Genomic DNA, 27,583 nt, shown 5'->3' on the forward strand with positions numbered 1-27,583 from the left:
CTAGCTTAAAATAATCACAAAATACAGCTTTATTTTTTGCCATGTGACTAGTAGCACCGCTGTCGATCAGCCATTTTTTAGAGTCAACATCTGTCTCCAATACAGTAAATGCCGATTCATCATCTTTGCTATTATCATCGTATGTAGATATTTTGGCCTGGTGTGGATTTGAGTTACTGTTGTAATATCCATGACCTCGTTCTTGGCCGCGACACGATTCACGGCTCTGATTATAGTTGTTTTTAGGACAACCGTTTTGATAATGTTGTAAAGACCCACAGATATAGCAGCCTTTGGATTGTTGCTGACTATTTTTAAAGCGGTTACTTGCTGACAGTAGAGCAGTGTCAGAGTTCGGTTTAGACCTGACACCACCAGAATCGCTGGCTGGAGTCAGTGCTCTTTGTTCCCTTTTTTGTTTTTCATTAAGCAGTGTTTGTGTGGCGAACTGTAAAGTTATATCGTCACCGCAAGCCTCGAGTGCAGTCACTACCGTTGAATAGCTTTCCGGGAGGCTTCCAAGTAGAGTCACCACCTGGTCTTCCTCGCTAATATTAGCCTTAATAGCTGCAAGTTTATCAGTGATAGCTTTCATGTGACGTAGGTGGTCTTCAATTGATGAACCTTCGCTCATAACAGTCCTGAAGTACCGTTTCTTGAGAAATATTTTATTCGCCAGTGTATCACGTTCAAAGTGAGCTCTCAGCTTGTTCCACGCAACTCCTGGGTCTTCACATTCACTGATGAGATAAATAAGACTATCACTCATAGAAAGCACCATGTGGGAAAAAGCTTTGCTTGACTTCTTTTTGTACTCGGCTTTAGCGGCAGCGTTAGCATCATCCTCCAGAGTAATGGTTCCATCCACATATCCAAATAAGTCCTTAGCTATGAGTAGGTGTTTGAGTTTGAACTTCCATGTGGCATAGTTATCCGTGTTCAGCTTATCTATAGTCCAGCCTTTCTCATCCATAGTTCTTTGATAATATTTAATGGGTTGACTGGGCCCATAACCTGTTGTTTTTAGTTACTTTGAACGTTCAGTTTATTGACAGAAACTTTATAAGCTGTGTTCATCTTGACAGTTGTGAACAAAGAGAAGGTATAATGAAAAGACTACTGTAACAAAAAGCAGAAAGCTTTCAGAAAGCGCAACGAGATAGCTTTTAAAACCATGAAGCTGCTATTATTACAATAGGATTGGAGGAGTCAACTGGTCATAATATAACTTATCAGAGTTTTAAGCTTTAAGTTTATTTTGTAATTACATGTAGTTAAAATAAGTATATTGACTGCAGAGAATTCCATCCATTACACGTGATGGATGGAATCATGTTTTGCAATATAAAACATTATGGTAATTCAATTATGCGATATACGCAGCAGCTATGTGTGACCCCCAGCCTAGGCTTGACTTTACATAATGGCCCCCACTCTAAAAAAAGAATAGACGCCTCTGATCTAAACTATAAGATGATCCCCTACCTATGATTGCTGATATGCATACCGTTTAGGTCATAATATAACCATATAACCTATACTATATATATATATATATATATATAGTATAGTATAGGTTATATGGTTATATTATGACCTAAACGGTATGCATATCAGCAATCATAGGTAGGGGATCATCTTATAGTTTAGATCAGAGGCGTCTATTCTTTTTTTAGAGTGGGGGCCATTATGTAAAGTCAAGCCTAGGCTGGGGGTCACACATAGCTGCTGCGTATATCGCATAATTGAATTACCATAATGTTTTATATTGCAAAACATGATTCCATCCATGTTTTGCAATAATGTTTTGCAGTATATATATATATATATATATATAGATATATATATAGTCAAATTAGATTGAATAGGAGGCCACTTTGGAAAATATATCCACGATATAGGGCTTTCTGATAATAGGAGGCTTCTGATAGGAGGCTTCGCTAGAAACATGCTTAAACAACTCTACTCGTCATGCTGATCGCATACGTATCTATTTTGTATTTTGCATAAATTTTGCCGGAGAGTTCAACATTTTGGAAAATTTTGCAGGTTAGGAGGCTCTGTAGTTTGAAATGGAGGACCTCCCATTAGCGTAAAATTTGAAAATCTTTATACAAAATTCTGAGTTGTCTTCTCTTTTGCAAGAGAAGTTACCTTCTCATTAATTTCAGGGCCTCCTATTATGTTTTTATATCTTGAATTAGATAGTCCTAGTTCCAAGCTCTAATTCTTTTCTTTTTATATAAATTTAGCTAATTATGATATTTAGTTCGGTTCTTTTTAGTTGTAATGAACCTTTATTGCATCATTTAATTTTCTATCAATTGGTTAAAAAAGCAAACTAATTTGGGTTTCAGGGATTTTGCCAACAGATCTTAAGAAAACTGATTTGCAGGCACATCTGTGTGTGCTTTGATCTAAAGTTTATCATATGTATTATTCATAAAATTGAAAACTTATGCTTTCCCTTAATTGCTTGTTAGTGGGCATGCATGGCAAAAACAAGCATTTTGTCCATTTTAAAAAAGTTGTAATAAGTTGCAATAAAAACTATGATGGTATTGACATCAAGTAATTAGTATTGAAACCATCCTGGTTGTCAAATAGAAAACTTTTAAAACATATACTAATTAAAACAGTGCATATATTCATGCTGCCAAATATGCCTGGTAGAGTCAGAGACACCCAATTTTTTAAAACATAAATGTCAATCATGGGATATTTGCATACCTGTGGCCACATTTATTACTTATACAATTTGATTAAGTCAATTCATTGCTACTGAGACAAAACTGGGAAATATAGCATATGTGGGGCCCTTTGGATTATAACAGGTTTCAGATAAGAGCGTTCGATGAAACCATGCAGTAACATTGAACACACTGTGCAGATTGCATGCATGTATATCTAACTCACATTTATTAACATTGGTCAGCATATTTCTTTAAAAAAAGCCCAAACTTACTCATAAGGAAAAAAATTGACTTTTTAAGCAACCCCGTCAAGGAGTTGAGTTTACAGAAAAGGAATGCTCAATATAAGTACGTCAAACAAATTGCTTAAGTGAGTGCAACGGTGACAAATAAAATATTCTTAAAACACAATGAGTTTGTATAAATCTAAAAGTCTTTAGTGCAAATGGAGCAACCTATCAAAAGCAGGCCAAACAGCTGTTACATTACCAAAAGATTAAAAATCAAAGCATTCACAAGAATACCATAAAACATCAACAAAAGTGGACTATTTTATTTCTGTCAAATAAAGCTTTAGAGCTTCAAAACACTGAGCTCCATAATTGTCTTGCAAATTGTGTGACCATTTCCTGGCACCTCGAGTATAATGTGTGGAGTGGTGGTAGCTGTAACTAAGGGCTCTGCACAACGTTTAAAATATGATTTTAGCTCGAGATCTTTGAAGCAATTCGCAAGGGAACTTTGCTGACTGTAGACACGCCCAGCTACAGAAAGAACTTTAAGGTTGGATGTCATTTCAGTCACTGGATGCCTTTTTGGAAATTGAACATCAACTTGTTGTTTGAAGGTTAGGCAATCTTGACCACTTTGCCTCCACTGGTAAATATGCTGCTCTACCTGCAAAGAAACCAGTTATTAACCTGTTAGTATAGTTAAAAATTAGGAGAATGTTGAACATTACTCATTTTACAGACTTTCCCAAGATATCAAACCAGCTTTAAAACAATACTGACTAAAAAGTGTGCTCCATCATGTTGTTTTAGAACGCTTAGGAGATTGGCCAGAAACTTGAAGAGTAGGCTTTTCCAGCAATCTATATCGGTGGCTGTACTAAATTTAGGTCGCACAGAAGATGCTTTCCCACTAAAACTCTGCATAATTATGTTTTCCCTAAAGAGATTGCAGTTCTCACTATGTTGATGTTTTGCCTAAAAAAAAATTAACCTAGTAAGCCTTAAACATTCTTGTTTCGATGTTGTTAACACAAGTTAACTCAATAAAAGTAAAAAACAACAAACATTATCATTAATGCTTTCTTTTAAGCTAAAGCTTTTTTGTCAAACTATTAGGTAAGAATGGTATCTTTTAAATATAAAATGTAATGAATAGTTGGGTTAAGAAAAGCTTTGCTTTACAAACTAATAATTACAGCGTTACCATTCCTCTTATTTCTAAGCAAAATGCACCAAAATCTACAAAATTTTACACATTCAGCCTGTACTGTGATGAGAACCGTGTCTGTCCATATAAAGCCACCGTTGGATAATGGAAAAATTTTGCATCCCACAGGATTTGAACTTGCAACATTTACCTTGCTAGACTGACACTACAACTATGCTAATTGACCTTGTAATAATTTGCAATATTTGACTGCATAATTATTGCAACTGATAATCTTTTACAGCACTCTACACTGCCATGGTATTTTTTAGTACAAGCCAAGTTGATTCAAAATCTTGAGCTGAGTAAAATTCCTAACTGTCTACACAGTCAATTTTTTTCATGCACAAATTGACTATAAATTGTATAAAAGTCCCTTTTCATTCAGTTGGCCTTTAACACTGTAAGGTTGGTGTGTATGAATATGCCTTTCACTGCAATGCATACATGTACAAATTAAGCATAGGGTTACTGCCAGGTTACTCTGCAAAGCAGAGTTGTCCTCTCGCGCACTCCAAACAAATCCTAAATATTTAGGATTATACATTAATCATTAATTATATAGACACTATTGAAATTCTTTAAATATTTTAGAAGTTTCTATTAAAACATATTTTTAGCTTTTGTTTACACTATTTAGTCTCTGCTTATATAATAAAGCTACTCTTTGCCATTAGCATGTCTGTGCAAATGCGCTCGTTTATAACAGTTCATCTTCGTAGACTATTTGAGATGACCAAAATAAATTCTAGCTCAGCTAAAAATTTAATTATGATGCTGATATCAACTGATTTGGCAATTAAAAAAACATTCAGTTTTGAAGGTAGTAAACATGAATTTGGAGATCAAAAAGAAGGTGAGGTGAATAAAAGCCACAAGAGACAGACTGCTACTTGTTGCGGCTAGCTAACAAAGTAAAATCAGTGTCTGTATGACTTATCATTTATCCATCGTCGGGAAGAGCTTGGGAGCAAGATAGATTTTGATGAGACTAGATATCATGACATTCAGCTTGGTATACAGACGGTCCCCAACCTATGAACGAGTTACGTTCCGAACATTTGTTTGTGCAGTGAATTTGTTCGTAAGTTGCTTCAGTGCTATATTTTGTATTATAATTTATGCTCAAAATGTATTTATTTATTATTTATGCCTACATGTACATAAGTATATTGAAGGTTTATATAAGTATGTTTAAGGCTTGTATAAGTAACCTGTAAATTGGTTTGTACTGAAAAAACTTTTTAATAAAATAGAGAGAATACTGTGGTGGACGCCGGGCCATGACACTGCATTTCTTATTGATTGTATGTGTTGTCCTTTTTTATTATATCATTGTTTTAATCGTTTGCTGGAACTTATCGTTGTTGTCCTTTTAATGTGTTGTCCTTTTATTATATCGTTGTTTCACTCGTTATGCTATTGTTATATCTGATATCCCATCATAACACTATCATTTATCGTCACTTTTATTGTTGTCATACCAACTCGCTAGCGGTCCTATTTATTCACCTTGTTAGCCGGTGTTCTCACCGTTTGCCGTTAGAACGGAACGGTTGATATTACTGAATATAACGGAGCGCTCTCATTTATTTGAGCAGAGCAGATAGATGTACGCTCCTTGAATAGTGAAATTTCCTTCGCTAATAAAAAGCTGAATGAAACTACACACACTCTTCTTTTTATTTATTAGTCTAGATCGTGCCAAGTAAAGGTCGGCAAACTCCTTTACAATACATACAGGAAAAATAAAAAAGTTATTTGCGCATCGGAGATACGTTCACACACTTATGCACTGCAACGAACTGGGCAGAGGAAGGTGGATGCTGGGTGATGCTTCTACATAGCGCCTCTTTCTGCCGCTAATACGTCGGTAATACCGTCGGTATTATCGATGAATATACGCGCAGACCTGTTCGTATGTACCGTTGTTCGTAACTCGAATGTTCGTAAGTAGGAGTCTGTCTGTATTAACACTCCAAAGCTTTCACTGATAGACCCCCTTCAAATATTTCTGATTTCTTGCGAGGCGAATCATTTTACATATTTTTGACAAAAATGACAATCTCTAATGACAAACTAGTTTAACAATGTATTGGTATCTATAATAGCGAACCCTATGCATCTTATCATTGCTCAAGTTTGGTAAGAATGTAAGCGATATTTTTAAGGACAACTCTGAAAATTTTGTTAATAAATTTGGGATATTTCACCAACTTGACACTTTACCCTATATGGCATTACTTATGTTGGTCAAACAAAAGCTTTACATAAATTCTTTACATTGAGAGGAATTTGCGTTATAATAGGTATACATGTACATTATAGCAAAATTTGCTGTACAGCTATTCCAACCAGATAAAAATCTGACCTATGCCCATAGTACAAAAAATTCATAATTTGAGTTAAAATACTTGGATTTAAGTTAGAATATGACCCAAAAGTCAATGAAAGGAACATTAATTTACTTTTCACATAGGAAACAAATACATTATGCTAATGAAACAATGCAAGTGTTTTGGCCTTAAAGTTTGGCTCATTTATGTATATACTTAAAAACATTACTTTTTATTTTTGTGGGTTTTCACTGTCCACAAAAGACCCTGGTCCCCGTTAATCCCGAAAATTGAATGATGACTTCAGAAAACAGCTATGACAGGCCGAACTGGATTTGGAACAAAAGGTACATTTCTCACAAACAGAGATTGTAAATGGTACAAAAATGCAAGTTAAGCAATACGAGTGTCATTCAGAGTTTTTAAAAAAAGCTATAGCTTGTTGCAGACTATTAGATACATCGTCCAAATACATATTATTGAAATTTTCGGACTAGCACAAAATTTTTCATCTCAATATTTGTAAAATACATCTAAAAAAATATTGTTTTTCACCAAGGTTCATTCTATGTCACTCAATATTTTGGTGTTTTGACACCATAATTTACCTTCACTAAGTTCCTTTGTCCGCTTTCCTCTGACCAGAAACCTCCCCAAATATGTAAGCTTTTGTAACCTTGAATCGCCAATTCTTTAGATAACTTGTCTAGCACCAGAGTGGGTGCGGAACATGTTATAGCAACACCCTGCAATTAGTAATAACAAAATAGAAATATCACATTTTTTGAATAGATGATTTTCCGATTTAAATTAAACTCTGTTCATAGCTAATCAATTGCAAGCTCCATTGATTGCTGCAAAAAAAGGAAAAAACTGAGCAAGCAGAAGTGCATCTGATATTTTAGCTTATGACTCTCAATCCCAGCTCTGATATTTGTCATCATTGTGATTTGTAGGCAGTAGAAGAACGCGAGTTAAGCAATGTAAAAACTTATTCATATCCTATTAAAAAAATGGACTTCAAATGTTGAAGTGGTATTTCAAAAGCAATTACTCATTCGTAAAATTGATAGTCAGTAGTCTGACCCTGATCTGGACTTGGCTTTTAGATATTATTGCAAGGTAAAGTTTAGAGCTGGTCACCATAGGTTTTAACTGTGAGTTTCAGTTCCTATCCCAGACACTATGCTTACATATAGTCTGTACAAGTGCTATCGTCAATGGTCAGGCAACCAGAATGCAAGAACATGACAAATATAAACATGCAAGGGTGAATAGGAGCTGTATACACAATTAAAATAAAGCAGTTATTTCACAGGGCACAGTCCAATTTGTAAAACGGAACAACTAGTAAATGACATTCAACTAAATTGTTGTTGATGACAGCCCTGCACAAGCTTCAGCTAAACATTCACAGATAAAAATTACATAAAGAAATACACAAACTAAAAAGCAATAATACTTAGTCAATACTAAGAATGATTATGAAGTTTAAGAATATTAATCAAAATTACGTACAGTGGCACTCGCATACCGTTGTTGCTTGAAAGGTATGTTTCCAAAAGAAAGTCTTGTCATTTTTCGAAAAGATCACTAATGCTTAAAGCTTGACTTGCAACAAAATTCACACTACAGTTATTTGGTATCAAAAGATTCACTATGTCTTACTCTGTTGTGTTGCATGTGCAATATATGTAGAAATGTGATAACATGCTCTTAAAAGCTGAAAAGCGAACAGTTAATCGCCGCCATCACAAAATTGCCGAAGATTACAATCCCGTTCCAAAAATGGGTCAAATGCAACGTAGCTCAACAAGATGGCTTCTGTTTACACTTTCATGCAACCTCATTCATTTAAATTATTTCACAAATACATTTCACGCATTCAATAAAACGATGTCTATTGTCCTCAAGCATCTGTTTCCTCATCCCTGTATTGATGTCACTTTGAGCACTGATATCTCAAAACCTACCATAAAAAATTGTTTAATTTTAAACCTTAGCTCGAAGGAATGCATATCATCATCTGCTAAGCATGAAAAGCCTGTTGGTCACCTGTGATAGTCAAAAAATGCTGCGGAAATTATGCTCGCTGTTTGGCAAGAAGCATGGGTCACATGATCAGATTGCGACTAGACGATTAGATCAACCCAAAACAAAGTTGTAAACTAGCGAGCATCTATATTTGGTAAGAGCTCTTTGGTAAAACCCAAAGTTTATGTCATAAACTAGTGCTACAAGAAGTTTTATATTGAGCCTTTTACGGAACTTACAATTCATGTGAGAAGATCACGAGTCAAAACAATAACCAAATCATTTTACTATGTCAGAGAAATAAATTGATTCCAATCTACGGCGGTTTCGGGATCGCGGAGATTAACTGTTTCTTTTTTAGCTTTTAAGAGCTTGTAATCACAGTTCTCCATATTTTGCACCTACAACACAGCAGAGTAAGCCATGGTGAATCTTTTGATACCAAATAACCGTAATGAAATTTTGTTGCAAGTCAACCTTCAACAAGCAAAATGATAACAAGCTCCAGTACCATGCATTGACAACTTGGGCAGCTAAGTCGTACATGCAAATCAGATGAGTATTTTACGGTATTTTGGAAAAGCCAATAATTAACCAATATTTGAGTTTTCATCAAATTAAAGTACATTTAATGGGTCATTTTAACAGCGCAAAGAAAGCACATTTCTGATGACCATTTGCACCAATTTAGAGCAGGTAGTAGGAGTGAAACAAATTGGTTCGACTTATTTTAGTCAAAAATGGATACAAGTATTAGCCAAATGAAAGTTTGTTACGGAAAGTTTTATCATAATAACATAATTTGAAATAAATTATATAATAAACCTTTTGCAGTTGCTTCATTTTGTCCTGCAAACGCATTAAAATCTGTAATAGAAAACAAGACACCTATACAAAATCAAAACTGGTAGTTAATTTCTGTTAGTGATGACATATTTTTTATCGTAGTTCTACAATAGCACTATAAGTTCCAAACAGTGCATTAACTATTAATATGTGTCATGATCACAGAATTCATGGTAAGTCGGGATTACAAGATTTAGCAAACAAAATTTTGATTCTAGCCAAATTACAGCAGATTTTATGGTCAAAAAACTGAAGCACGTTTACCATTAGTGCAAAAACATAGTTCCAAGAAAACTGGTGTTAAAGTTTGAGAAACGAAAACAAATGTACAGTTTTGTTTACATTTCAAAACGACATAGCAACCAATATCAAGATATTGTGATATTTATCTAGATTTCTGCACTTGGATCCAAAAAATTATGCTGAATTTAAAAATCTAAACAGATTTTAGCTGGTTTTCAAAGAAATAGCTGTATATTTATAAGAAAGTGTATTACTTAATTTTGCAGATATTAAAAACAGCTTGAAAGTATCGCGATATTGGGCACACCCAAATCATCAACCAAATCTTTATAAAATTAACAACAGTAACATATTGCACACCATCGGTCACTATATACTTCGACCTTGCAAACTCAAATAATTATTCTCCTAACTAAATCTGATAATAATTTCATAAAAATTGAATAATTATTCTTATTATTAAATATTGTAGTAATCTGGTAAGAATCGTTAGGAAAATATCACCGCAACTCCCTTTACTTTCACTGCTTTTGACATCAGTTAGAATTCCAAAGTACTTATTACAAGTGTCTAAAATGTCAAAGTTACCTTTAAAATTGGCAAAAAAGAAACAATTATTTTAATCGGACACCATTTTTCAGTACTTTTTGTTTAGCATAGCAACGGTTTTAAGTTTTTTTTCGAGGGTAAAATACTTGTATTGGCTAAACTGACTTCAGATTCAGAAAGATCACTCTTTGATTGGTCCAGAACTACAGGTTACAAAATTTGTTACCAATATTATAAGTTCAGTTGGTGCAACTTCAAAGTCGAATAACTCAACTTCGTGATTTGCGACTTAACCATGGTTTCTGTGACCGCGACCCATATGATCTACCTGCTTATAACTTCAACTCATTTACTACCAAATGGATCTCTCTACCGCGACATAAGTGTTTCGTGAAACCTAATATCTAAAAAGAGTGTATAAATGGTTATTACTTTACACCCCAAATGTTTATTAACAATATTTTTATAGCAAGTTTGTCAGCATAAGTTTTTATGTTAGTTCATGCCCCCAAAAATATTACAAACAAGTTGCCGAGTGAGAGGGACCACTTTTCGTCCATTTTGAAATTACTGTGAGATAAGCACAAAACTCTAGTCGGATGATTTATGAATATTATTAGTTTACATGTTAATTAATCTGATGAACATAATTACTCTCATTAGTACTATTGCTCAATAAAGTTACTCAGTCTATAGATCTGAAGTTAGTAACCATTTATGGCTGTATTGCTTCTGAAATTACTGGTCATCAGTAAGAAGATTTCATAAAACAAGTTTTTGCAAAGCAATACTATGCTCAGGTTGTAAACGCATTCTTATTTGCTCAAAATATGCAAATAATAGCTTTTTTTAATCAGGTATAGATGTAATAAGGTAATTTACTAATTACTCAGTAATCGGAAACAATTTGTACAAAAGCTTGCTAAAGCCGCATCATGCAGCACTTGGCCATACAGTAACACATTGCCAAACGAGCTGTACTATTGGTAGTTTAAGAGTTCACACTGAAACAGCTTCAAAATAAAATTAAGACATAAGAAATCAGTGCAATAACTGCTTCGTATTACATTTACTTCATGCCTTGTTGTAATTGAGCATCATACTGCGTGCACAATTGGGAAAAAATGGCTGCAAGATCAAAATTTACCAAGTATTTAATTTCTTAATGAAGCCGTGATAAAAAACAATTTAGACAATTTATGCAGAACTTAAATGCAACTGCATTTCATCAGCATTTTTATAAGCAGACTTAGTGTAAAAAACAGAGTAAGAGCCATACCACAAGTTCATGAAGTTTTGAACAAATTGTTACTTTACCCTTCAATATGTTATAAAATGCTAAGACAAGGTTAAACAATTATTGACGCTGTTGGAAGAAAGAACGTTTCAAATGCCTCTAGATTTCATAAAAAAACAGCTAAAAAATGATGGCCAGGGTTCTTGAGGACACTTTTATTTGTATGAAAGATTGGTAGATAGAACATTATTACACGAACAGACAACTTCAGAATTAAAGCGCAAACATTGTGGCTATAAAGGGTAAATAAAAATTGGTTCAAAGTAAAAGCTAAAAGGCTATTGTGCCTGGTAGTGGTAGCATCATTACCATATTATTTTTCTATTGAATAACGTAATACACTTTTTATTAGAAGAGAACAGACTTTGGTACATTAATTTGTCCTACATGTGATGGCTCTTATTAAAGACCTAATTTTCACCAATGAAGTGTGCCCTCAGATTAAGATGACCCTATTTATGAACCACACAGCCTATCAGAGTTTTTTAACATACACATTAATCAGCAGAAGGTTTTACGCCTAATGTTACCGACAAAAAATCTAAAAAGTGTATAGCAGTATGAGCTTGGTCAGGTTCTCATCCTCTTTTGCTGATACAATAGGTAGCAATCAGTAGTCCATTTTCCAAAGGTTTATTTATTGCCCATTTCTAAAACCTTGGTAGCTGTAAAGGTCTAACACAGCTGTTTATTGCAATAATAAACTGTAAAAACAAAAATAATGATTCTCAAAAACTTTGGTCCCTGTTGGCTGTTAACATGTTTTCTATTAGTTAGATGCAGGATGGCGATTGGTTTTTTTCTATTAGGTACACATATGACCGGCTAACTAATTGCCTACTCACTAATAAGAAATGTTTTGTACAAAGATTTTTTTAGCGCATTGCTCTTGGTTATAAGCATACATTGTGCTGAGCTGCACTGCGCAGCCTGTTGTATGCACTCAATTAATGGACTAGACCAAAATCTGATTGTGTTTTAGACTTTTTCCATTTGGAAAACCCAGGCTACACTCATTAAGAAATACATTCAATCTTTAAAAAATGGTTAATATTTTAATACTTTGATATTGTATTTGTACAATTTAAATATCAATTGTAGATGCCACTCCATACATGGTTATTTTGCTTCATAACTATTGTTTTACTATTTTTGCGGATTGTCAGTGCTATAGTATTTTAGTGTAGCCAACTACCCAATGTAATGACTGCAGTCTCCAGAGCTCACTTTAGTCATCAAAGCCCAATTTAATTATAAGAAGATTAGGACTACAAAAGGTAGAGGACTCATCAACTTACCCTTCAGTTTTTCAAAAAACTTGTAGGCCAATATGATTAGTTCTGTGAGAATATGATTAAAGAACAATAGTTCTGCTTGGTGAGCTCATCTTCGTTCTCCAGATTAAACAACTTCTACAAAAGCACAAAGTTTTTAACATTGTATAAAAAAATAAGTTGATGAGGACTTTATGCACAGAGTCTCTGACCACCTTCAATTTGGTATTGGAAGAAATGTTGAAAGTGAGCTACCGTTTAACCTATATTTGAATGCACCTTGATTTGATTGGCACCGCTATTTGGGACCACATCAGGAGAGTGCTTTGAAAATCGAGCGCCATCTTTTTAATGAACGCCACCTCTATTTGAGGAGGTATGTTACCTTCTCAGTATAGGTATAGGTTTAGGTATATTCACTTTTTTTTGAAAATATAGCAAGGAGCTTTTAAGGTCCAAACAGGGCGATTTTATTACAAGCGTCATGAGGAGGGCGAAGATATCGCTCGTGCGTGCATAAACACACTTGAGCGATTTACTAGTAAATGATATAATGGGCACGCTCACAAACTGCCAATAAAAATCCGTATCATCAGTTTTTTCGGAGTTGTTAATAAATTTAGGCCAGTCAATATGTCGTCGTCTGAGCTACAACATGAACAACCTCCACATTTGTTATTAAACCTATCTTCCTTTCAAAGAGTGTACACTGCCTACACTATAAAAAGACAAAAGAAAAACGATTCTTGTATTTTTAACTGTATTGTTTTTACAAATTTTTTATACATATTATATTTTGTAGTGGTTTTTCATATTTAATATATTAAATATTTACCCTTCTCAAGATGGTCAACCGGCGCAACGATTGACTCCAGATGTTGGATTTCAACTCAGATTTTTTTTTTAATTTTGTTTGTTATGATGGACAGAACTGGGAGTGCTATTATTAAATTCATGAACAATTGAGTGTTCGTTCTGAAGATGTTTCAATCGTAACAAAATAGAAAACTGGCGCTGCTGTACGTTGTTGAACATCGGTAAGAAATAATTACCCGCCGTAAAATTACATTCTGGTAAAATCCAACCAATCGAAATGCATCTCGTTAGCAATAAAGTTGTGTAGAGAAATTCTAGCTTTATCGCTCTGCATGAACACGCTGAGTGAATTCTAACGCAGATTAGCGCCACGCAGCAATATCGCTCTAATTATCGCCTAATTTGTTTTCACCTTAAGATAATGCTTCAGCGATAACACTTGTTCTATTGAGTCAAATATGCTACAAAGCAAAAAATTCCTCTGCATTTATTGTCGGGGTTTTATAAAAAACACCATTATCAGCTTTTCAAATGTCTTAACCGCCAGTACATCAGCAGTCATAATTAAACATTGTCCCAAAAACAAGCTGCCTCAAACTGCCTAAAATATTGTACTAATCAAACATTCCACGTTGAGTGGAAAGAAAATGGGATAAACTACAGCATTGAAATTAAAGCACTCTCACACTCATTTCATGAACAGTTCTGTCAAAATCTTAACTGATAACTCAGCTTGCACTTTTATCCCATAAGTGCCAGAGTCACAGCTAGGAGCAATAGGTCGGCTTTGCGCTAGAGGACAAGCAAGGCTAAAAGTGATAAAAAATAGATAATACACAATAAACTTTATTTGTCTACAAAAAAATATAGCATAAATGCTGAGACATTGTGACAAAACGTGGTAACCTGACCAAAATTTGGATCAGAGTTCAATTAGTGATGAGGGAGCAAAAGTATCCTACATGGGAGCTATTGCACACTTTAAACATGATATTTGTACCTCACAAACTCACATGGTCTTTTAGAGTAAATTAGATGCTCCTATAACATATACCTCCTATAGCATAAATTCTAGAAAAAGTCAGGCAATTTTGTAAAGTTTTTGCTTCGTACCGCGTAAAAAACGCCATATAACTTAAAGTGTATCATCGGGCGAGTTCTAAAGTTCGATTTGAGTGTTAGTCTGTCTTGCCACACCTGCAAGAAAAGAAAGCGACATACAGTGGTGTCAGAAAGTCTTTGTCCACCTCAAACCTCACTGCCCATTTTAGGTAAATTTGTTGTTGTAGTCATGTAGAGGGATTGAACCCTGACAAACCATGCATCATTTAAAAGTAAGTTAACATTAGATCTTGTTGACACCATCAGTAATAAAATTAGGGTTAATCAGGGATCAATAATCAATTTTAGGCCAATCAATGTGAATCAGTGCTTATTAACTCATTTTCAAACGCAATATGACATTATTAATTTTCAAGTGGAATATTATTACAACAATACGGGTCCTTTTGGACAGCATGTGCAGCAAAGGCTTACAGTTTTGCTTGTTAAAAAAGGAACAGCTAAAGATCCCAGAATTCATACCAGCGTCAACATCAACCATGGATAAGAAATGTGTCAACGGCCTCATCATTCACCTGCATACGATGGCCAATCTGAGCAGTAGAAAAATAGCGAAGAAGCTTAGAGTATTTCGATCTAAAGAAAATTAAGTGGTAAAGAAATGAACGCAGCATCAAACCACCAAAGATCTACCACGATCAAGGCGTTTGAAAAAACCAGCTGTCCAACATGATTGCTGGTTTCAGATTATGAACACTCAAGCGCTCGTGAGGCTTGTTCACAGCATGCCTAAGGCTGCAGAATGGTTATAGTCTGCAAAGGCTACCAGATAAAATATTGAAATGCAAAACAACCCCAATGGCTTTTTTCTGGGCCCATAACAGTACAAGACTGTTATTTTCAATTTAGAAAATAACTAAAGAAGAGATAATAACAAAATTTGCGATAACATATTTTCTGGTATGTAGTGTGAATGAGTAGGCAGCGGTTGATACAATAGAAGATATTTGACAATTTTAAAATCTAGTTATTTCTATTCTTCAGCTCATTAGGATTGTTTTGATACAGGGTTTTATGAATGCGGTGCAAAATATTTCCAAGTTATGATGAATTTATTGCAGTGCTACACTTACTTAAACAGGCGGACAAAGATTTTTTCCCAACACTGTACATAAAGCATTATACATATAATACATACAATTTCCATGACATTCTGACTCTTGTGATAATTTGTCTGAAGTGACGACGGAACAGAGAATAGGTACATATAGCAGTGCAATTGTTAATAAATACTTTTAAGGCTATTGGTCAGTGCATCTGAATGTCACAAGTTGGAGTTGCAATCTTGAGCTCTTAAGGACGAATAGATGACGAAAAGGTACTACCGCTTTTTTATAGTGAAACTATTTTTTTTTAGTCAATTGTTGTAAGTCGCTGTCGCGTCAAAACTATGCGCTCTTCATCAAATTATTGTCAAATTACCACAATCATGGTCTATTAAACCAATGAGGTTGATCATGAAAAGTTGTCGATGAAAACCAATAATAATGCAGTTAAGGCACCGCCAATACATTCAAAAGAATTTAAGTCAGATTCTCACATGAGCGAGTTTGGAAAGGCCCTGAAATGGTTTAGATAATTTACATGTACAAATGTATGTTAACATTCTTATAATGAAAAATCCTTATCATGTAAACGTTCCTGGAACCGATCATCCCCTTTTAGGAGCGCCTACTGTACAGCCATGTCTGATATGAGAGCAAAATGCATTCTTGGACAAAAGCTCGCAAGTTAATTTTCTTAAAGTCCTATCTCAAAAAATGTTTTTCATTTAAATTAACTAAAGATAAATTATTGTGTTGCCATCCTCTAAAAAACTACCAATAAGAGATATAACAATGAAAAAATACATGATTTTATCTATTCATGCTCTATACCCATGCCTCCAAGGTTACAAATACCTATGTAAAGGTTATGGTCTGCATTAAAATGTAGCAGTATTATGTATAACATAATTTTGAGTAGTGGCAGTATGCAGCAGTCCATACAGTAGCATACCGTATGAATTTCTGACCTTTCTGAGAGTCATAGCACTAATGACGGTGTGAGAGAGACTTGATGCAACACGCTTGGTACTCTACACTTTTGTGAAATCGCATAAACAAACTTAAAGTATAAATTTAATATAACTGAATTTAGCTTGATAAAACATACTTGAAAAAAATGCTCTGATCTTATATTAGAGCTAATTCTATTTTTTCTTCATTTTCATTTTTAAATCATCTCTTCTTGGATTCAAACTTTTCAATTTGCTTATACTCTCATTTTCAGCCAACCTTTTTAAAACAAAATTAAAGCAGACCTGACGGGAAAACCAAGTGATGTAGTTTCCGTAACTGGCCTCTCGCATCCTTGGGCATTTAGTGATACTTCAAAAACCACCTTGCAAACTCGCATCTCTAATTTCTAGAATTTCAAGGCGAAAGTGGGTAGCGAGATAGTGAATGGTACAGAATTTGTGTAAAAATAAATTGCTTGAATTCTTAAATCTATCCATTGGCTTTTGTTATATATATATATATATATATATATATATATATATATATACATATATCAATATATTTATTTTGAAGGTTTGGGGTAGACTGACACAATCTTCTGAAGAATCAATTGATTTCTTATAGCCGGTTTGTGTATTGACTCCGGTTTGTGTATTGACTCGTGTTAGCTTCAAATTCTGCATCATTTACTATTTTGCTACCCATGAAAGTTTATTATAAGTTATGACTAATGTGTTGAAAGTATATGGGAGGTCATTAGGTACAAAGCCCATCAAGTCAAGTAGTCAATGATGACTTACCAGCTGTTTAAAATTAGGTTGGGTATGTGTCTAATGACAGGGAAGAAGCGTTCAACTGACATTTATGATCTACTCATCGCCAAAATCTTCCGGAAGACAATGCAAGGAAGAGGACCTTGATGACCGCCCAGGCCTATATAGATGAAGGAACCGTGAGTCACCACCGGTTTATATGTCAATGAATTTGATATAGAAATACATAAAGTGCTGGTCAAATGAAAAGCAGTACACGAGATATGGATGAATAGCTATGCAAATGGCTTTGTACTAACCCTTGGTATGAAATATTACCCAAGCCTGTGTCATTAGGCAGCAACCACATTTGCTAGTTAAAGCTCTATAATTTTCAAATAAATTAGACAATGCTATGTAAATACATGTAAGATAATATCATAGTTGTTAAATATAAATACAAACTTGTAAAAATCCATGATACAAAACCGAGTTTTAACCCGTTGATCCTTGCTCGATCTAATCAATGCGTGTCAGTAAACCTAGACGATATGTCCAGCAATCCGAAGTTATTAATTTTTTACCAAATATATCTAAACGTGCTAACAATGCAATCATATTTGGTGAAACAGCAGCACAAAAAGTCGGACAACCTACAGCAGATGTCATCAAACAGAAAAAAACAGTATGTCACCATTATTCGGGCTAAAACTATAAAAGTTCGCACGATTTTAACCACTGATTAAACATTTACATATAATATTCATCCATAGCACACTCATCATCCTTTCATGACTCAAAATATACTGGAAATTTATATTTATTATCATAAAATTCTACATTTGTATCACAGTCATTTATGACCTACCAACGAATGAGTCGTATTGATTGTTTCGCGATATCATTCTAATAAAATGTGTTATTATAATGAAGGAAGTAGATAAAGATAAGTGAAAAATGTTACAAATGGAAGTGAAATTTAGAATCTAACATCCTGCGAAAGAATTAATTTTATTAGTTTTTGCTGTTGCTTAAAAACATATTTTGTAAACAGAACCATGTGGAAGCCTGTATTCCGCCGTTAAGGTTTCTGCCACAGCCTACGCGATTCCGTAATACCAGCTGTGAGGGTTCAGAGGGCTAACATTGATGAGATACTGCATTATTTACTCTTTTATTTAGTATTGTTCCTTATACCTAAATTGTAAAAACAAATGAAAAATAATTTTCTTTTGTTTTGCAGGTACAACTACAAAAACATTGACAACAAGCGTGATAATCTCAAATCAGAAGATTGGAGACTAAAATTATAAAACACTACACCATTCTATGTCATTTTAATTGAACAAGTTGAACTGACTGAAACATGCTACATCTCCAGCGTTTTTTTTTTGTAAAACATAACTTAATACATGACACCAGCATAGTCAGCGTGATATTTAAGTGCAACTATAATTATTTCCCGAGTTGCATTAGTCCATAGCAAGCATAGTTGCTGAATATTGCACATCTTTCAAGTGGAGTAAACCCAGCACTTATACATTCTGCTCAAAGAGTTCTTGTGCCAAATCTCAAACTCAGCAGTCAAAATTCTAGCCAACAAGATAAAAATACTCAAACTTTTAAATATCAAGATTTGAGAGAAGATAATTCTCGAATTTCCAGTGAGTATAATACTACTTTGTACTAACAAAAGTCAACCACAATACCATGAGAACAGTACTACACAGTGTGGGTAAGGTTAGTCGGCTAGGCTATTGAAAACTAGATGAAATCATAATTGTTATATACAGGGTTTAGCTTTATAAGAGGGTCAGTATGGTGTAATCTCAAGAGTTCAAAACTTTCAAGTTGGAAACAAGTTGGAAAACATTGAAATCAATGTTCAGAGGCTAAGCATGACACTAAACCACAAAAATGTTAATTTTAATGTCATGACCAGAGCTTAATCAATTGCTAATTATGATCTTTGTTATGTGGGCCTACAGAGAAAGGCTATTTTAAATAGTATTCTATAGGCTCTTATTATAATTATTTAAAACAACAAGATTTTTAAATTTCTTGTTGGCATGAATAACAGTAAAAAAATAACAAGAAAAAAAGGCGTTCAGCTAAAGACTAAGTCGCAGTTGTTGTCAAAATTATAGACTATATAATTGAACCCTGAAAAACAAAATTAAAAAAAGAGGCAGATTGTTTTATCTTGGCAGTACATACCTGCAACAAAAGCAAGTCGGGCATCATAGCACCATTACGAAACACAATTGCAGAATCTACAGGAAAAAAAGACAATTGATGATTAGCATGCATTCTTGTTGACCAAGGCAAGTTCGACAGTAAATCACAAGTTAGACAAAGACGTATGAGTAACGCATGTAACAAGTGCCAGCGAGGTGTTGACAGTGGCTGATGGGATTAGCCATTTCTCTGAACCAAATAATCACCAGCCGCGATATTACATAATGCCATACACTCAGCTAAACACAAATGGATGTTTAAATAATGCTAACTACTAGATTATGACCTTCAGTTCTTGAACTGGGAAATGTTTGGCTCTGAAAGCTAAAGCTCGCAAGATACAAAAGGTGTCCCACAGCACATTGGAGAACTATCAAGCAAATTTAGTCACTGATTTTGCTAATGCTACACACAAATTTGTTGCTAACTAGCATATTAATGTGTATACAGAGAGCTTAATTATTTTGCATGTATCTGTATCATGGTTCAAAAGGTAAGCTTGCTGAAAAATTATTTAGTATTTCATATCTACCAAAGCATTATGAATTATAGCAACTCTCGACTACTGCTAATCGCTTGACATTTCTACAGTTTCTTCGAATTTTATGACTACAGAGGTTTTCTTGGTTTGCGATTAGGTTATCTGGAGTGTTCTTGTCCCTGCATACAGGTATCTTTTTTGATCACTCAAACCTTATCTCTATCTCTTCTTTGAGTATATAGAACAATTTAAGTATTATTCAATATATATACTTAAATTGTAATTTTACAGGTAAAAATAACTTTTTATCATTTCGCAGGTAGAACTACAAAAACATTGGCGACAAGCGTCAGAATCTCAAATCAGAAGAATGGAGACTAAAATTATAAAAACACTACTTGGCTCCATGTCATATTTAATTGAACTAGTAGAACTGACTGAAACATGCTATATCTATGGTGTTTTATGTGTACAACCTAATTTATTACAAGACGCCAGCTTAGTCATCATGATATTGAAATGCAATTATAATTATTTCCATAGTTGCTGTAGTTCATAGCAAGCCTGGTTGTTGAATATCACACATCTTTCAGTCCCAGTAAACCCAGCATTAATCCATTCTGTTCAAATAATTCATGCGCCAAATCTCACACGCATCAGTCTAAATTCTAGCCAACAAGATAAAAATACTCAAACTTTTAAATATCAAGATTTGAGAGAAGATAATTCTCGAATTTCCAGTGAGTATAATACTACTTTGTACTAACAAAAGTCAACCACAATACCATGAGAACAGTACTACACAGTGTGGGTAAGGTTAGTCGGCTAGGCTATTGAAAACTAGATGAAATCATAATTGTTATATACAGGGTTTAGCTTTATAAGAGGGTCAGTATGGTGTAATCTCAAGAGTTCAAAACTTTCAAGTTAGAAACAAGTTGGAAAACATTGAAATCAATGTTCAGAGGCTAAGTATGACACTAAACCACAAAAATGTTAATTTTAATGTCATGACCAGAGCTTAATCAATTGCTAATTATTATCTTTGTTATGTGGGCCTACAGAGAAAGGCTATTTTAAATAGTATTCCATAGGCTCTTATTATAATTATTTAAAACAACATGATTTTTAAATTTCTTGTTGGCATGAATAACAGTAAAAAAATAACAAGAAAAAAAGGCGTTCAGCTAAAGACTAAGTCGCAGTTGTTGTCAAAATTATAGACTATATAATTGAACCCTGAAAAACAAAATTAAAAAAAGAGGCAGATTGTTTTATCTTGTCAGTACATACCTGCAACAAAAGCAAGTCGGGCATCATAGCACCATTACGAAACACAATTGCAGAATCTACAGGAAAAAAAGACAATTGATGATTAGCATGCATTCTTCATGTTGACCAAGGCAAGTTCGACAGTAAATCACAAGTTAGACAAAGACGTATGAGTAACGCATGTAACAAGCGCCAGCGAGGTGTTGACAGTGGCTGATGGGATTAGCCATTTCTCTGAACCAAACAATCACCAGCCGCGCTATTACATAATGCCATACACTCAGCTAAACACAAATGGATGTTTAAATAATGCTAGCTACTAGATTATGACCTTCAGTTCTTGAACTGGGTAATGTTTGGCTCTGAAAGCTAAAGCTCGCAAGATACAAAAGGTGTCCCACAGCACATTGGAGAACTATCAAGCAAATTTAGTCATTGATTTTGCTAATGCTACACACAAATTTGTTGCTAACTAACATATTAATGTGTATACAGAGAGCTTAATTATTTTGCATGTATCTGTATCTGTATCATGTATCATGTATCTTCTGACCTTCACCCGACCACGCAAAGACGAGTACACATAAAAATCAACGCGCTTGATGTGGAAAATTATATACTAGTACTACACTATTACTACTGCTCCTAATACTACCGCTAGAAGCAACTACTGATTGCCGAATGGAATCTTCCGATGACGATTAGATTTTGTTGATGGTAGGATCGGCTGCGGGAGCTCTGACAGTCTGTATTATATGTAATTATATGTTTGTATATATTTTAAGTCTATAAATATTTTATTATATGTGTCTTCCTTTTCATTATAGCCTTGTTACTTGTTAGACTATCAATTGTCGTCGTTTATGTTGCCATATCAGCGCACTAGCGGGCCTAATTATTGGCCATTTAAACATTATTACCTGGTGTTCCTACTCAGTCCCGTTAGCCGTAACGGGCAATTTTATTGTATATAAGGGAGCAACGCACACTTAGTAGACAGAGCAAATGTCCGTACGCTCCTCGGCTAGTAAATTTCCTTCGCTAATAAAACATTGAATAAAATCACACTCAATTTATTTCTGTATGAAATAATTTAGATCGTGCCAAGTAAGGACCGGCAAATTCCTTTAAAGTAGTAGGCTACATGTAGTAGAACTAGCAGTAGTACTAGTAGTAGTCATACAACTGGCTATTCACTTTTAATTACTTTAAATAAAAGCTCACTATCAGAAAGAGCACTAGGGAAAGTTTAATAACAGTGTCCTAGCCTCTCATTAAACCTAGCCCTTTCGTTTCATAAACTTAGAACTGTCATTAAAGCTTAGGCTCATTTAATCAGAGGCTCTTAGCTTCTGATTGGCTGATGAGCTGCTGGGATTCACCGACACCGACTTTCAAATCAGTACCAACACCGATCTCTTTGCTCACACCGACCGATGCCGACACCGACTCATCAAATTGGTCTGTGCTCGACAAAATGGGTGACAAAATCGGCCAGTTTAAACGCACCAATAGACAAAGACGCACGAGTAATGCATGTAACAAGTGCCAGCGAGGTGTTGACAGTGGCTGATGGGATTAGCCTGAACTAAACAACCACCAGCCATGCTATTACATAATGCCATACCCTCAGCTATATACAAATGGATGTTTAAATAATGCTAGCTACTAGATTATGACCTTCAGTTCTTGAACTGGGTAATGTCTGGCTCTGAAAGCTAAAGCTCACAAGAGACAAAAAGTGTCCTGCAGCACACTGGAAAACTATAAAGCAAATTTTAGCCATTGATTTTGCTAATGCTACACACAAATTTGTTGCTAACTAGTATATTAATGTGTATACAAAGAGCTTAATTATTTTGCATGTATCTGTATCATGGTTGATTAGCTAATCAAAAAAATATTCAAAAGCTAAGCTAATGGCAAAATAGTCATTTTCCCTAAAGTAATATCTGCGACTGGGAATATTAATAATATCATTTGATAGTATAAACATCCATGGTAAAAGATTTTCCTCATGTCATGCGTATCTAATATCCTTCATGAAGCCTTGCTAGCAAAGCTGATGCTACATGTAGTTCTAGCATTATACAATGTTGCTCATTTTACATCCATTTTTCGTCCTATATTTCTATACTGAAAAATGAACTACTGCTAACTTTTGCCTTGCAATGGAAGCTTTGATAAGCATATGGTACGGAAATAATTTTTGTATGAATATTACAATATAAATTATATACCATTTCTCTATTCAATTCTTAAATATCCTTCTGTAAACCATATTATTGAAACAGTTGCTGTACATTTTTGAATCCCTTGACATCTTTAAAATGTTGAAAAACTTATCATGCGCGACCTTGAAGCTTTAATGTAAAGCCTGCATCTAGCAACCAGTTAGCAAGACAACATTTTTCTGTAATCCATATCAACGGAAACATTACCAAGGATAGCGACTCTCAATTCCTGCAAATCACTTGACATTTCTACAGTTATCTGCAGAGTTTAAAACTACATATGTTGTCTTGGCCTGCGCGGTCAGGTGGGTTTTGTACCTGCATATTTTTTGCTCCCTATAACTTTATATCTAAGCATTCATAACAGCCTTTATCTTCTTTGATTTTCTGCTTTTCAGTTGTTATACGACTAACACATATATAAAGTCAGAGTGACTGCATCAAAAACATGAATATAAAATAAATGCTAGGCTACAATCATTCAGGCTTCTAATAAAAGTCCTAATTTTTTGTTACTTTGGATGAGTGACAACCATAAATTCTTTAGTTCAATGTAATCTCCAAAGTACATGGTAAGCCAGAGCTAAAGCATAAGCACACATACCTGCTACCTTCACTATCTGTCCTATTTCTTAAATAGAGTTTTAGCCTATCCTTGTTCGTCTAAATCAGAAACTAAAAGCTAAAAGTCTGACTGAAACGAGATGGAATGAGTTAGTTTTACAGCCTTACTTAGGCCTGGTTCGAACCAATATGGCATCTAAGACACGTGAGACAGAGTACCTGTTATGCAAGCGATCGCTCATGGACTACAAGCTCAGAGTGCGCGACTATTATGTCCTACAGAAAGAAATGTCGTCATTTGCGCAATTAAATTAATTTGATGACTATACGCAGCTACACAATTTGTTTGCTTTCCAGCTGTTGGATACATAATGAGTCGAGATTACGCAGCTGTCCCCAGGTCTGAACCCGGCCTCACCTTAGCATGCGCAGACAAAGGAGTGCCACACTTTGATAATTTCAAGATAAGATAAACTTCACTACAGGATTTGTAAATTTTTGATGGTTTTAATTTATACGCTACCACATGCACAATAATATATATATATATATACAATATATCATTATATTTTTAAAACAATAACTGCAAGAGACTTGCCAAATCATCAGTTCAAAAGGCAATGATGAAAGCGGGGATGAATTTGAGCACAAATTTAAAAAACAATATTTGCATAGTGCATAAAATGCTTTAGAAAAAAATTCATTTGAAGCATATAGGTGCCTTTTAATGTTTTTTAAATGCTTTCTGGAAGGCTCACCTATCTGGTATGTCTATGAAATTTATTTTAAGACTGCATGGCTTTCTGCAAAGCTTTAAAACAGTATACAGTTCACAAGCTATCAGCATGCTTAATCCATCATGGCTAACTGATTGTCAATGACAGTAGTTTAAAAACACTGCTACATTAAGCGGCAGTAAAAACTTTTGTTAAATCTTTTTTTTTGCAGTTTAATATATATGATATCTGAGTAAATACAACATCTTTAAAATTTATTGAAAGCCTTTTACTGAAAGCATTGGAGTAAGTAAAAACGTCAAAGTTCAGAGTGACAGTGAAATGACATTGCCTTAATTAGTGTGTCTCTATCAAAGCCAGGCACTGCTACACTTTTGCTGTGTCATTTGCTGTTAATTTCTCTCATCCTTTGTCGAGCTGGAGACACTCCATAGGTATTACGTAATTACTTTAGCATTGAGGGTCTGCTGCGCCAAATTGGACATTCACTGATCCCCATAGCTCGTTGCTCTGGCAGTGATTATTTCTAATCACAATCATTCTAAACATAGATGTTTGGATTCATCAAATTGAAAAACATTTAAAATCCCTAATTGGAAATTATGCAACTCCTAATAAAACATACATGATAATAATTGAAAACTATTGTATGATGGAACAATCTTCTGCCAACACAATCTTTTTGAACTATTATAGCAATAACAAGTAACAGTTATTAGCGGAGAACATTGGCTAAGAGAACATTTCAGGGGTTGATGTAGATCTGGCCATCCATAGGAGCCTATTTGAGAATTGAACAATGAACCACAGTTTGAATGCCAGGAGTTCTAATTGAACAGGCAACGGCTGTCTAAAAAGATAATGAAACTTATGAAAGGGTGGGAAGTTAAAAAGGAGCCTAGCTTAATCATTCTCCAAGTTTGTGATGACAGCTCACACCTAAAAAACAGAAGAACATTGTTTGGTTTAATCCAAACTTGTAAATACTAATGATTGGATCCGATAAGCGCCCCTAGCCCAAATAGGTTGCTGTTTTTTTAGGTTTGGCTAACAGCTGAAGCCAAATAAGTAACTAATGTATTATTATTATTGTATCAGAAAATTTGGCCAATATCTTATTATTGGGTTATATAACATCTATAATAGATGTTATATAACTCAATTATAAGATATTGGCCAAATTTTATGGCAACAATTTCATTAAGAATTGAAAAACATGTTTTCTTGAGTGGTTTGTGATAGATAGCCAAGCTACTTAATTGCAATGCAAATAAATGGCATTTTGTGCATTTCAAAAGCATAGTAGCAAGAGCTAATGCTTTTACTTCTACATATACAGTTAGGTAGTTGGTATAATGAATCAATTTGGGAGTGGCTACCAGTTTCTGTCTAGATTGCGTAATAGTAAATGTGCTGAGGTTCTACTGTTCTGCTATGTCATACTCTGAACGTTTGCTGAGCCCTATAGTATGTTGTTGATCTGTATTTCATTTTCATAACAATAATTGTATAAAACTATAAATCTGGAATATTTGATATGAAAAAAATTTCATAAAAGGCTTTTATAAATAGACTTGGAAACAATATTTCAGTTTGTTTTTATAACTTTTTTGTGCATTGATAAAGCGATGTAAAGTACAATCACTACAAAGCTAAAACAATCCTCCTCAATATTTCTTACTCTTACAAAAATATTACTTTCACTACCATCAGAGTCAGTGCTGCTATTTTTTGTCGGTTTATTGAAAAAAAAAGTAAATCTGAATTAGCTATAATATCATCAACATAAGTCATTATCTGTTGTCTAATGTAAGTTATGTATCTTGCTCTACTAAAATTCACTAAATGCCTCTCATCTTCAGCTCTGTTGTGATACTCTCCTTTACTGTTAAAGCATACATAGCTCACTGACTCCAGCAAAACAATGCTACTAGCATAACTCATCAACGACAAAAACAGATACAAAAACCACAGCATAATTGCTTTATAATAGCATACCATAACATACCTTAGGCAAGACTAACTAATGACGACAAACATCATGAATACTTTAACAGATGATTGAATGTGAGCCAGTGCTAAAATTATTATTAATGACGTATTTAATGACAGACTTAATCCTACTCTGCTTATGATAGGTAATCCAATTCACATGTATCTCGGAAGGTTCTTACATAAAACTTACACAATAATGTTGGTTTTTTCGGTTGGAAATTTCCAAACAAAAATTTAAAATTACCTTGTGATTCAATGCTAATTTAATACAACATTTTTGGACAACATTGTCAATACCATAAAAGTCCTAAATATCATTGGTTATGTTGTCAACGGATAATAAAATTAGGCTACTACGCAATTACTGGGAAGTTCGTGAAAATGCGCAGTCGACCATATATTTCACATAAATAAGCATACGACAGTGAAAGCATATACGACACTGTATATTGTTAGTCATATGTATATTTAGTGATCGAATCTTAGGAAAACCAGAAACAAGAGTGTACCAGGACCTTTGAAATTGAAATTGAAAATTGAAAATTGAAATCCATTGAAAACTACCAACTAAAAATGTATAATGGTAAAAATTAGATTTAAAAAAAACACCAAAGGTAATATCAATTAGCTACCTATAGGAAGTGCAACTTTGGCTTTTCC

At 34.3% G+C, this 27,583-nt stretch overlaps 1 long non-coding RNA gene across 1 annotated transcript; it reads right to left on the bottom strand.

Annotated features, from left to right (window-relative positions):
* Nucleotides 1–2,902: 2,902 nt before the first annotated feature.
* Nucleotides 2,903–24,370, bottom strand: LOC137396810 (uncharacterized). Its single transcript, XR_010978619.1, has 7 exons — nucleotides 24,232–24,370; nucleotides 21,415–21,470; nucleotides 19,620–19,675; nucleotides 17,451–17,583; nucleotides 12,737–12,850; nucleotides 7,078–7,215; nucleotides 2,903–3,590 (listed from the first exon to the last, which is right to left on the bottom strand). It is a non-coding gene; the product is annotated as an uncharacterized lncRNA (long non-coding RNA).
* Nucleotides 24,371–27,583: the final 3,213 nt, after the last annotated feature.

Source organism: Watersipora subatra, chromosome 5 (assembly GCF_963576615.1).
Source record: "Watersipora subatra chromosome 5, tzWatSuba1.1, whole genome shotgun sequence".
Classification (NCBI taxonomy): domain Eukaryota; kingdom Metazoa; phylum Bryozoa; class Gymnolaemata; order Cheilostomatida; family Watersiporidae; genus Watersipora; species Watersipora subatra.